The following is a 13,961-nucleotide window of genomic DNA, read 5'->3' as shown; positions in this document are numbered from 1 at the left end:
TAAAGCACTTCTTCCTCCAGTATTACATTCTTAATTATAACAACCCCATAATATACCATACCATTTTTCTATGCATTTGTATAGAATGAAAACTTCACTTTCACATTGTAACAAAGTAATACACAGTAGAAGCACATTTAAATGACATTTGAAAAATTCAACCAGATGAATGCCCTGGACAAACATATACATTCCACTGCACATTTATTACTGCAGCAAAACCTCTTAAAAACATAATAATTGTTATGAGTTTCACAAACAAAGGTAATGTGTTTTTTTTCCTCCAGAATTTGTCCATTTACTGGACACAAAGTGTTTCTTGAATTTATTTTTCCTGTTTATCAAAACCACCCACGACTCTCATTGTGGTTTAAATCCACAACTACTTGTCTGAATTACCTTATAATGGGTATCTTTCCCACCTGCCACTATGACTACCTTGTCTCTGGTTACTGGGGTGATTTTTTTTTTTTTTTTTTGCTTTTCTTTTTTACTGTCTACAAGCAAAAAACCTCCCTGATCCAAAGAACATCAAGGTAGTCCAGGAGTTATGACCTTCTACATGGGAGTCAACACTTTCTTGCTAGTTAAGGAACTGCACACAAGGTGGAGGGACACATACCTCCGGCTCTCTTTGCCTTGCTGTCACAGCCCCTTGTCATCAGGCACAGAAACACCTTTCTATCCATCCCAAACCCTCGTATTTTGTATTTATCCCCACAGTGTAAGATTCTTCTGCCACACTTTCAGCAGCAGTGGGTTTGCTCCACCTGTCTTTCCTTTGATCCAGTAAACTAGTGAAATACCAGTAAAGAAGATGAAGACCAGAATATTGTTTTTAGCTATTATATCTAAACTTCAAGGTTTGGTCAACTCCACTTCTCCAACTGACAGATCACAAACAGACTTTACTACAAAAAAGGAAATTCTTACTTTAGTTTTACCTGTCAGGTCCAACTCTTCTGAATAAAGTTTGCTGTCCCCAGAGAGGGTTTTTTTCCAATATGTAAAATCATACATTCTGTTTAAGATGCAAAAAGTGTGTTTTCTGGATAGGCTCCAAATGCATTTCAGATTGACAGCTATTAACAGTCTGGATCTTCCTGCTAGAGTCCAATAAGAAGAACAGTTTTCCAATAAAGCTTTGAGATTGTTCTTCTGAGAAATAATCACCATTCATCCAAAAGGTGGTAAAAATTATGCAGGTGTCAACATCTGCCATGAACTGACAGCATTTATCCTCTCAAGAGACCTTGCATGAATTGTAGAATAATTAAAGGCTCATGGCTTTTAATTAAGAGATCACCAGAAGGAAATTGAGGAATTCTTAACAGCAAAACAACTAGGGTAAGCAAAGTAGAGGCAGAAAAGGAAAAAAAACCCCATTGCTGGTAAAGGAGGCCTACAGAGGAGAAATCAGTGCTCTCAGTGGGAGAAGAGGGATGTCAGGAAAGTAAATTCTCCAGATAGATATGTTTTAAAAGAGAGCGCAAACAATACTATATTTATAAAGATCCATATTTTATGACAATGGTTATCTTCCCACTCTGATAATGCTATTTGGAAGTGTACACTACACATCACAGAGGTGTGGGATATGCAGTTTTCAAGTGTATATAATAAGCATTTACCACCTAAAATAACAAAACATGAGAGCTGAAGAAAACTGGGTTTTGTTTCTTTATCTGCCTCTATTTTTAATCCAGTGCCCAAAGTCCTGCCCTCTGTGGGAGAGCTCTTAGCATCTCCTCTTCTCACTTCTGGGAAAGCGAGGACAAAAATTGATGGGGCTGCATGAGGCCCCACACTAATAACTTACTCCTCCTCATATGGTCTCAAATCTCACTGTAAAAAGCAATTCTGATTGCAACTGTCTTGAAGAGACACAAAAAGTTAGTTAGGTGAAGTGGAAAACACCATGGGAATGGATGCAAGCAACGTCAGACCAATGCAATTGTCGCTTTCATAAAATCTTTAAGAATCCCATGGTCCAATATTGAGCACAGGTGGTTGGATTTGAAAGTGTCTCCAAAATGAGATTCTGGTAATCACTGAGCTAGAAGGAATGAAATGGAGGATATTTCTGAGCTGGGACAAATAGACTTTTTTTATCTGGACAGTCTATACTTAAAGACCAAATAATTTTGTATAAAATGCTACCTGCCTAATTTTAAAATGTATTTCTTCCTGTCTATGGGGATGCACTCTGCAGAATATTTTAGATCCTGTGTACAGACCAGTGAACCCAAACCTCATGCAGTTCTGTCTATGCCTCATTTCCCAATTTAAAGTTTATTTTTATTTATTCCTAATTCTGAATTTATTAGGCAGATTCAACAAATATTGTCCTACAGCATAAAGTCTTATTATTGAAGGTCAGTTTACACTATTAAATACAAGACATAACAGTCAAAATTTTGACATGCTTAGAAAATTGCTCTTTAAATTATTCAGTAAGAGCAATTGCAGCAGTTTCCTAAGGAAAAAACAAACAAACAAACAAACAAAACTGGAAAGTTAAAGGCTGCATTTATCTTTGCAACTGCAACTCCAAACTGTAACAAAACAAACCAAATTCTACACCAGGTTACTCATAGCTAATCGGTAAGTACTGTCATGGACTTAAAATTTAATAGTTGCTACATACTTATTTCTTTTTTAACTACGAATCTGACCCACTAACTCTAAAGCATCTGCTGCATCACATAATGATGATCTCCTGAATAAAGACGCTGTGCATTCCAGCTGGGCTAAACATAACCCATAATAGGTGCAGCTCTACTGGTACCTATTGGCCCGCTGTCAGGAATAGCAAAAGCTCCTGGGAAGCTGAGAGTGCAATTTTCATGCATATGTTGCTTCACTTGAGCCATGGGGCTGCGTTTGGTGCAGGAGCTACAGCTTACTCAAAATATCTAGCGGTGGGAGGAAACCAGTCAGCTGGAGCCTCGCATGCCCCAGTCGCCTTCAGATCAGTCTGGGTGACCTTCAACGAACGTGGTCTTGACAGAACTGCCTGCAGAGCTCCCCCTGTTTTTCTGTCCTCCCAAGCAGGTAGCTGCGTGCTTCATGCCCTGGATTAAGAATGTGCCTTATAGGATGAAGAAGACATAGTTCTCAACACCCAGGTGTTTCCCCTCACCTCCCGTTCCACATAACGATAATTAATTGTATTCTTGTAAAGGACTAACATTGGAAACTAATCATACAAAGCTTTGCCTCCACTTTTCAAATTATCCTGACCCTGTAACCTCTCTACTCCTGTCTTACACAGAAACTGCTAATCCTGCTCTGTCATGCCGAGCTTAGATGATTTTGCCATTTGGATAATTAACCACAAGATACCGTGACGAAAAAGGGCCTCATCCCTGTACTAAGTATCTACTTATGAACTGCTGGTTCTTTGTATTCAGCAAAACTCAAAAGATTGCAGCTTATTTGTTTATCAAGACACCTTTGGTTCAATTTGTGGAAATCAAGGCAGAGGTGTCAAGGGTAGAAATCAAAGATTTTTTTAAGTCCAGAGATGGATGCTCAGAAATACGGGCACATAAAATCATTGAGATCTAGACACACCTGGACTTTTTGACTTTCTTCTGGAAAATAATCCCTGCTCTGAATGGCAATGAGGCCAATCATTTTTTTTTTTTTATTCTATTTTTTTTTTTTTATTGTTAAAGGATTTGGAACCATTAAGGTATTTGCTATTTTTACTGCTCTCACTTTTAGTCTTTAGCCTCTATGTGCCAGAAGAAATTCAATAAGCTTCTCCTCCCAAATAAAATCCTAGCTACCTCTCTGTAGATACGGGCCAGATTTTGACTGGAGTCCCAAGCCATCACTCTTTGAAGTAATCATGTAACAACATCACGCTTTCATCCTGCAAAATTGATGTTTTGGACCTTTTCAAAACATGTTCTACTGGTCACCAGTAGCTGGCAAAGAGCTAGCAGGTTATGTCCAGTAAGCAGCTGACAATAATGCCTAGGCTTCATCTACTTCAAGCTGCCCAGGTGTGAGATGAAGCAAAGGTAACTGCATACACGCTCAGCTACTGTGCGTTCTCAGAGGCACATTGGATGTATGGGGGTGGGAGACACGCAGCCTCTAGAGGCATCTCCCCAAGGGACCAAGTCTGTATTTCTTTTTCAGGAGCACACTCTAAGCAAGAGCCCAAGAGCTACCTCTTGAAAATGAGAACTGGCCGTCCCTGACACAGGACTCGGGGCACGCAGCAGTCCTCACACAGCCAGATGTGACAAGGACCCTCCTCTGGATCAGGACCGCTCAGCTTGTCTTCCTGCAGACCCACCCCCGGAGCCACAGGCCAGCTGGCACTACAGGAAGAAGATAAGACTTAGCATATTGAACGCAGCCCGCAAACAAACCCATTCTATCGCTCCAGATGACCCAAAAGCACCAGTTCCCATGCTCACATGCAAGCCAGGCTCCTCCCTGCTTGCAGACCCTCTGAAGAGCCACCCGCCTCGCCGGGAGAGGCGACAGCACTCACTGCAGCACACGGCAGGACTCTTCCTCCCCCACATTCCTTGGCTTCGCCAGCAGGTCTGAAAAGGTTAATTCCTGAGGCTTAAGGGCAGCTCTAACCTACGTATTAACAATTTACAGATGTTTTACTCACCTAATTTGTTCCACTATTCACAAAAACATGCAGTTACCTTAGCAACTACTACATTACATTTTATCTCCAAGCTGCAGAGCTTTTTCTTTTCTAAAAACAAACCCCACAAGCCTACTGATACGGCATGTAACCTTTGATATTCGTTCTAGCCATTTCAAGAAACATAAAGATAGGCACAAGTGTAATGAAAATAAGTCTCTTTTCTAAAAATCTGTTTAAGTTTTCCATTTATGAACAGATTTTCTTTGTAGATTTGTTTTATTTGACTCTTCTGTATATTTGTTATTCTTTTGTGGGTTACAATCTGCATAAAGGAAATTAAGAGGACAAGGAGGAAGACTGGTTTTGATACAAGGAGCTAGCCCAAATCTGGGTAGAGAACGTGCATCTAAAAAAAAAAAGAAGTCAGGAATGAAGGAAATATCTGAAAATTGATGCAAGAACAAACAAATGCCTTTAGGCCACTGACTTCAAAGTGTCCTTACTCAATGGGCATTTAGTATGAAAATATGTCTATTTTTAAAAGGCAAATCAACAGAATACTTAAAGTTTCTTTGTGGTTTTTTTTTTTCTAAAGTGAAAGACATCTTCCTCTATGAACACCTCTAAGAAAGAACAATCAATTATACTTGGAAAATATTTGCAGTTGGTTATGTACCTGCATTCCTCCTAGGCGCCACTGCTTCCTGCGCTACATAAATTTGCATTCAATTGAAATAGATTTGTTTTGAAAGGCATGTTGCCATCATGTCACATGAAATGACGTGGAGACATGTAAACAAACACTGAGTAACCTGGTGTCTTCACACTACCTGCTGCAAGATGAACTGGCCTCAGATCTACACATGATTTCCAGTTCTTGCAGGGTTCCTATGTTGCTGTGTGATATTGCATTGCACAGGGTGCATGAGAGGGAAATGATTATTTTTCTTATTCAAATTTTCTTATACATTTGGGGGACATAATTTTGTTTTATTTAAATCAACAGAAAATCACAGGCTGGTATTTTCTTGGAGCTGTGAAAAACTATTCTGAACTTCAGGGATGCCCAAAGTTAATTAACTTGTTAATACTTCTGAATTCAGAGTAACTTGCTGTTTTAAATCCACAGATCAGTGCTTATACTCAATTTCTAATAAACAACTACCTTGGAAATTAGGAATGATCTTAAATATTCTCTTGATTTAATACTTCAATGAAATAAGTTCTGAAAATGTCTTGTACAACATCCATGTGATATCCTTTTATAGCTGTGACATGATGTTTGAATCCCAGGTACCTGCTCTACAGTGCTCGTTTGTGCATATCTGAATGCACTAGAGAATCTTAGGTTCTGCTTTTTGCAAAATTTAGATATCTTTTGAAGGCTAATTTTCCCATTAAATATAGCTGAATTAAAAAGCAACTGGACAGAGATTTTTTCTGGTCTTTCTGTTTAAAAAGAAGTTAACTTTCTTATCAAAGCAGCACAGCATCTTTTAAAAGCAATGTCACTTTGTAGGAAGCCATCAGTAAAAAGTGCAATCCAAATTCAAAATTTTAATTGCAGTTGATTAAAAGCGTAGGTAGGGAAGTAATCTAGTATCCAACCAGTTATTAGTAATTAATCTTCCAACAAATCTAACTGAGGATGGGTCTGGGTACTTAGGTTCTAACTTAGGGAGTTTCCAGTTTATTGACCCTTGACAATTTCTCCTGCCAGTTCAGACTCCTGGGTAGCGAATTTAGGCCAGCTGACAAGTTTTGGTTTTCTTCATTACCTCAGAGATCCTTAGAAGAGTCCTCTAACTCTTTTGAGTCCACAGCCACCAGGCTGAAAACACCTCTGCTAGCTTTAACTCACTGACTCATTTCTACTTACATTCCTTTCCACTTTCTCCCCTATGAGCACCTATCTATCGGAAGCTCAGCATGACTCTGCTTTGAACCTGTTTTTTCTACACTGTTGAAGAAAGTCCTTGAAGCTGACCAGTAATAATCACCTCCCCAGTTCAGCACATAGGTCTTTCTGCAGCCTTCTGACTATTTCTGAAGCCGCAGCTACACTTGAATAATGGTATAAACATTTTCTTTTAAGTTACAACTGCAAACTTTCCATCTTGAATACATGCCTCCCTATACCGACAATTCTATTCTCTCCTTGAACACCACAATTTGCTCTGATTGCAGATCTTAGATTATCTAAGACAGAAAATTCCCGTCCACTGGTGTCTATTACAAATTCTGTAATACACTTTCTATTATTATATATTAATTCACTCTGTGACAACACACAACACTCTATCCCTACCACTGATGCACAATAAATAACTATATAAAGCAGTAATACCTCTCTGCCAAATACTCTTTCACTTAGGTCCCTTTCAACAAAGGAGATACAGAATGAAACATAAACAGTTACTTGGTCACTTTCTACATTAACTTTTTTTTTTTTTTAACATAGTGAAAAGTTTAGTGTAGTTAAGAGGTAGTAAGAAACAACAGTAATGACAACACAGCATTAAAATGCATCAGTATTTGTTGTTACAGCCTTTCTCTTACACTGTTTAGCAGATAGCGAAAACCTCCCCTCCTCAGCCTCTCCAAGACAGTGCTACAGCTTTGATTAGAACCATTAAAAATGCTTCCATATTCCAATTTAGTCAAGGATGAGTTTCAGTGTTGTAGGAAAAGATTCACAATGTGTGTGACAACGTCTTGACTAGGTTGCACACAGATGCGATTAACACATATGGAATGAGCTGCAGGGGAAATGATATGAATTAATATACCACTATAATTTATGCCATTCATTTCCTTTGCATAATGCTGCACCATACCATCTATTATAATTCATAAAAACAATTCATTGCTTTGGAATTTCTACATATTTATGAGCACTCATTTGAAATGAAAATGTTTTCTTATTGACACATTCTTCCATCTTGACAAAAAAAGAAAAATTTTGAACACTAAAGGCTAATGACTTCAGTATTTTGTGCTGATATTAATTACACTTGGAATGCCACAAAAATGAAGAGACATTTACCCAAATCCAAAATACAGCAATCAAGTAATTAAGACTCCTAATCCAAAGCCAATAAGTGATATTCCAAACAGCAAATGTGGTGATGTAATTATAACTGGCTTAGTACCTTTGCGTATAAAGAATATTTGAACAACAAAATAAAAATTAATGGCAGCCCCCGATGTTATCATAAACAGAAACAGTACTTTCATTTCAAAAGAAAGCAGACTTATTTTCTTAGGTTCAGAATGCATTAGCATTTTCTATAATATGCCCATTCACTTTATTCAGAACAAGTAACTTTATTTACACTACTGCATATGAGATGGTAGACATGCGCCCATTTAATGACGAATTAGAGAGCAACTTAAAATGACTGACCTTTACAAACCACTTCAACAGACTGATAAACTCAGAGAGAAAAACTGCCACCTGCCCTGCAAAATAAACATGAAGTTGCAACGTAAAAATCGTGAGAGATTCTCCATCTTCACAGCACGTGGGAAGACATGAAAGGTACGGGAGCATCCTGACAGGGTTAGTGACTTGCATTCACATAAATATCACATAAACATTCACCTAATTTTATCCAGCATGATTCCTGGATCCGTAGGGTATGTCCTTCCCCTTCATTACATGAATGGGACCTGAGGAGATGGATGTTGCAATGGAGCTTTGGACAGCAAGGTGACCCTCACCCTTTTTTCTGGGAAGGGAGGGAGGGAGGGAGGGAGGGAGGAGGCACTGACAGCCACTTGAAATATTAAATTAGTATGTTTGTGTATGTTTTAAAGAACAGAATAGTTAATCATCTCCTTTAATGGAAAGACCAAGTCCAGCCTGCTACCAAGACATGACTGGTGCTCATCAGCATTCCCCTCCAGCGCCAGCTTTGCAACTGTACTTTGTTATAACACACTAGGCAGAGCCTGGTAATGACAATTCAAAAGAAGTAAAAAAATCTTACCTCCCGTCCTCACAGTGTGGCAGAATATAGTAATCCACAGGTCCCAGTCATGTTTTCACAATAGCAGTACACTCCCACTGGCTTCAAGCCCATGGGGGCTGCAGGAGGGCTGCACACAGGGGGCTGCGCTCCCCTCCCCTGGGCAGCCAGCCAGGATGCCCAGAGGCCCCACGCCCGTCCAACTACACCTACAGGTTTCTCCTCCACCCACCGGTTAGTACCATGTATACCTGGTTCAGCTTTATCCTAAATAACTACTTATTATATACCATGTATACTCAATTCTGTACTATTCTAAATAAATACCTACTTAGGAAGCTCGACAAGGCAAGGATTGCTTTCTATTATACTACTACGTAGCTTTTCAACAGCCTCAGCACGTAATTTAAGTAAGGGTTCTGAAACGTGCTATTATATAAACACAGGTGGACAAACTTTTCTAAATAAAGCATACAATAAAACTCCACTGCACATGTGGTAATATATTAACATTTCCACTCCCAAAATTCGTAAAGCACTTTGAAACTCCCATAACCATTAAAGAGCTGGGGAAAAAAACCAAACCAAACAAAAAACAAAAAAAACCCTGACAACAGGAAAAGCAAACAATTTTTATTGATTTTACTGGCTTCAAAAAAAGTGTGTATGTTGTCAAATTGAGTCAGAAGTTTTAATCTCTGAACGATGCATTTAAAAACTTGCCTACCTAAGACAGCGTAATGCCAAAGAGAAAAACAAGTATGTAAAGGGGATTCTTAGACATAAAGTTATTACTAGGATTGTCAAGAGAATAAATCTTTATTTTCAGAACGATTGTGCATGTTTCCCTTTGCTTCGAGAAAAAGTGGATCATTAACATTTAAATTGAGGTAAATTTCTACACTGAATGGCCTGCAAAGCAAGAAACATGATCTAGCATCAAGCAAACTGGCAAATCAAGTCTGTTACCAGCACCTCTCTGTGTAATGTTGAGTGCCCAGCACACAATGCATTTCTCAAGAGAGGAACAACCCATAATGACCTTTGAACTGCCAAGTAGACATTAGAATAGGAACAGTATAGAGATGCTGTAGCTGGCGGTAACCTTACATCAGCAATGTTTCTGTCAGCACTGACTGTTTTAGGAGTCTTAATGGATTACTGCATTCTTTAAGTAACCTGCAATGGCTCAGAATTCACCAGTAAACTTAGAGAAGCTGTAATATTCTCGAACCCGACTGAAAATACATCTCAAGGAAAAAAAGCTGGAGAAGGATCAAAAAAGGGGTTTCACTTTCACAAACTTGCCTGGCTTCAATACAGTTGGAAACACGTGACCATGGGGAAGAAGGAGGACTGCTGGATTCTGCACAGACCTCTCGGAGCACGGTTTCGGGCATTTCATGCACTGGGAGATTACTAACGTGACAACAGATCACTGACATCCCAGTTAGGGTCCAGGTATGTCACTTCAGGCCCCAGGTTAAGAAAAAAAACCTTTCAGATCACATAAGCGCCCTTCCTACCAATGCATGCCACTTGGCTGCGATTCAGTGTAGCTTCACCACTTTAATATACGGTATCACGTTAACGTTGAGCTGTAACTGCAGGTTGAGTCTCTACGGTGTAATTTATTCCGTGAGCACTTAAAAAAGGTGTCTTGGGTAGGATTAGCTTTCTGTCTCTTAACAGGAAGAGAGAAAAAAAAATATTTTGCCCTGGCAAAGGACAATAAAATACAGATATTTTGTTGTTGTTGTTATTTTTGCTCTTAGAATCTTACCATTTCTATTTTACACTTTTATGACTGCATCAAATCAAAACACGCAGGAAAAAAGTTGTATGCCAACTGCAGCCAGGTTCATAATGGCTAACAATTCAGAGCCCTAATGCGCATTTAACACTGTCCTAATGCAAGCAGTGTACAATAATCATTTTTATAATCATTTACGAAGCTTCTGGCTCTTTCTTGAGAAAGTCCCCTCTCTCTTCCCTCCCTCTAACACAACACACAGCTAACCTGGCTGAAAAGTTAGGAAAGGGCACAGCAACATCCCTATCACGTAAATCTATTAAATGCATTTCAAACTTCAAATACTGTTGAGGACCTGCCACTAATAAAGGCAAAAAAAAAACCCACCCCACACCAAAACACACCAAAAAACCAAATCCAAATAAACCAACAAATTCAAGAGATGGAACAGTAAGACTGCAATATGCTTTCATATTTTTTATGCCCTGATATTGCAACAGCAAAATTAAACTGTAAGAAATAATGACAGGCTACAGCTTTATTATTTGTGGAGTATGTGCAACAGTGGACATCCAAGAAGAGTTCTTTGTCTTCTCATGCTACCACTGTCTGAGAATTAGTAAAGAGGGTATGACCAGATGGCTGAAACCACTCAAATTTCCTTATTGGTGGTGTGATAGGCAAAGAGACCTGGTACAGGCAAACAGGGAGAGAGTTTATCACATCATTCCAATATGACAACCTTTCCCCCTGCAAAGTACTTCATTTTCTAATAAAAAACTGAAAGAATTAATTTGGGAGTAGAAGTAGTTAAAAGCAATTAAAAAAAAAAAAAAAAACCAAAACAAAAGCAAACACCTAACCCAAACTAGGATTAGCAGGTCTGAGAAATTCTTCCTTGTAGTTAGTATTGCAGAACTTGGAAATTTCAGACTACTTATAATTTAGCACAGCTTGCAGATATAAGAGCCCAAGTGGACAGCAAATGACAAGCAGTCACACCGAGATTATGCTTCCCATTATTTCGAGCAGCAAACAATTATGAGTAAGACTTATTCGCTCTCTTTCTTCCACATTCATTAAGCCTCCCATCCTTTATCAGAAATGCATAAAGAGGGTGGGAATCTTTACTCTTGGAAAAATCATTTTATTGCTGTTTCTTTTAGAACTTTTTAATTAGTTTTTCCAAGATTAATGATCAATGATCAATTATTTTTCAAAATTTGGATTTAATTAATGTGATCAAATGAAGACTGAATAATCCTTCTAATTTCAGTACAGTTTCTAGGCTTCTACCAAGAAGAAAAATTTTAACCCAGTTTTAACTCATATTTCATTTTTTTTAGCGTCCAAACTGTTATTAATGTTAAAGCAACTATGGCAATATAAGCACTGCAAGGAAGTTGGGAGTACACAATTTCATCATCAATAGTTTGCCTAATACATAACATCAAACAACGGTAAAATTTTTGTAAGTAGCAAGTTCTTACTAAAGGAAATAAGCATTCAACTGCTGCTTGGTGGGTTTTTTCAGAACTACCTGAAAACTTCCATTTTGCAGTTAACCATGCAAAGTAATTCAACGCAACTCATCGCCTTCTGTTATTACAGTAAATGTAAACCAACAACAATACAGGAACAGACATTTCTGTAAATGCTTACTACCAAAATAAACATATTTCTGCTGCTTACTGGTAGACAGCAAAATAAGGAGAGCATACTAATCCAGAGAGAAAGCAGGTGGTGTGCTAGATAAGCACAATGCCCTGGTACCAGAGCTGGGTTACTGCATCTTCTACTTGAAGATTCTGAGATACCAGTCATTGTGTTTGTGACAAGAGACAAAATCCCCAGTGGACTGAGCCCATCATTTCCAGTGAATTTCCATACCCTGTCAACAGTCAGGGTGCTACATAGATACTCCTGACAGATTCCTGGTGATATGTTAACAGTTTACTCTTGCTGATTAAATGCACGGCAACCAGACAACAATGCAAATTAGCAAGCAGGAAGAACCATTAGAAGTTTGATTCATTACGGGAAAGTAGAAAGTAATTTCAAATAGGACTATTAAAACAGTTAGAAACGCTTTTTCACTATGTCCTAGTTGCAGTTAATTACAAAAAGACAACAAATTTCTTAGAAATATTGAGTTTTGATTTGAGAAAGAAAAACTTTTATAATGGGTGACGTCTAAACTAGCAGGAGCTTTTTGCAAAGACTGACCTGATTAAGAAAAAAATGTATTCTAATTCACATGGAATTCAAAATCTGCCTTTAATGATCTAAGACTAAAAGCTAATGGGAACAAACTTTGGTATATAAAATACAATAATTATACAATTATGATGATACATAAAATTACCAATATGATAAAGCTTGGGTTTAATAACACAATATGGGATACACTGTCGCAACGGCCTTACTAAATCACCCATATGCTAGTCAAAATTATTTTTCTTTGATTTTTTCTCTCATACCAACTAAAAGCTCTGCAGAAGCCACAGCATCACTGACTGCATCTGAAAACATCAGTTACTCTTGCATGAAATTGAACTTTATGAAGAATAGGAAATTACTGATGATCTTCAAATTTTGAAGCATAATAGAAATGTTTATCTTTATACTTGGTATAATTTAAACATTTATACACTAGTAATGTAAAATGGCTGAAATGCCTCACTGTTACAGGGTTTACAAATGATAACCGAACAATCCAGTAACATTTAAAATGCTGCTATTTCAAATATACTGTCTCAGCATTCTGTTCCTATTCTATTCCATGGAATATAGGATTTTAATTTTCTCCTATAACAGTAAGCAATCATGCCTCTATCAGTTTCCCCTCTTTACAACAGATGTGCATATTCAAAGACTTCCCCAAAAAAACACCAAAATAAAACCAACTAACACAAAATGAAAAATATAGACAATATAGGACTTTTTAGCCCATAAATACCATAGAAAAAATTAAACAAGAAAAAAATGTTTGGTTAAAACAGTATGTCAAGCAGAAGCATGCTAACAGGATGATATCCTCCTCCCCCTCCCCCCCCCCCCATATGAGAAACTGCAATTTGCCTATTTCAACATATTTATTTTTTTGTTTTCCTGAAAAGTCAGACATGAGTCACTAGATGCAGTGGGTTGCTCCCTCTTCCAATTCTGAGTAAGAAATATACACAAGATCAAGTGAATTAAATGAAATGCAGGCAATTTTCCTGCGATTTTTAAGAAGAATTCAAATCAACTATGACAGGTAGGACAAAGTAGAGAAGTAGTTCTAGTAAAAACGTGTGTATAATTCTGCTTATAATGCCTATAATCGTTAATATGACTAGAATTCAGAAAAAGTTTTAAAGCTTAGGTTTGGTTCAAAATCTCAAACATTTGTGTATGCTTATCAGGTAAGAATTTCCAAACAGAAAACCAAGATGAAAACCATGAAATTTCAGTGGGCTTATTTCACATCTGGTCAAAAATAAATTAAAGAAACAAGCTGTATCTCATTGCCCTCACTCAAGACCTGTCTGCACTCAGACACAGCCCGTATGGAACAACTGAACACAGCCAAGGCCACAGATTCCCACAGCCAAGAAAGAAAAACAGCACA

The 13,961-nt window shown here is 38.0% G+C and overlaps 1 protein-coding gene across 8 annotated transcripts in view; it reads right to left on the bottom strand.

Moving 5' to 3' along the window:
- The window catches only part of NAALADL2 (N-acetylated alpha-linked acidic dipeptidase like 2), a 507,046-nt gene that overhangs the window by 360,809 nt on the left and 132,276 nt on the right, over window positions 1–13,961 (bottom strand). For 2 of the 8 annotated variants that reach the window (XM_056358613.1, XM_056358615.1), the window contains one exon: window positions 8,031–8,086. The exons of the other annotated variants lie outside the window; for them this stretch is intronic. The gene's annotated coding sequence lies outside the window, so the exon portion shown is untranslated. The remainder of the gene's footprint in view (window positions 1–8,030; window positions 8,087–13,961) is intronic. 8 annotated transcript variants of the gene reach the window in all.

The sequence above is a fragment of the Falco biarmicus genome, chromosome 13, assembly GCF_023638135.1.
Source record: "Falco biarmicus isolate bFalBia1 chromosome 13, bFalBia1.pri, whole genome shotgun sequence".
In the NCBI taxonomy this organism is placed as follows: domain Eukaryota; kingdom Metazoa; phylum Chordata; class Aves; order Falconiformes; family Falconidae; genus Falco; species Falco biarmicus.
The sequence above is the reverse complement of the archived record's forward strand: the minus strand, read 5'-3'. Positions and strand labels throughout refer to the sequence as shown.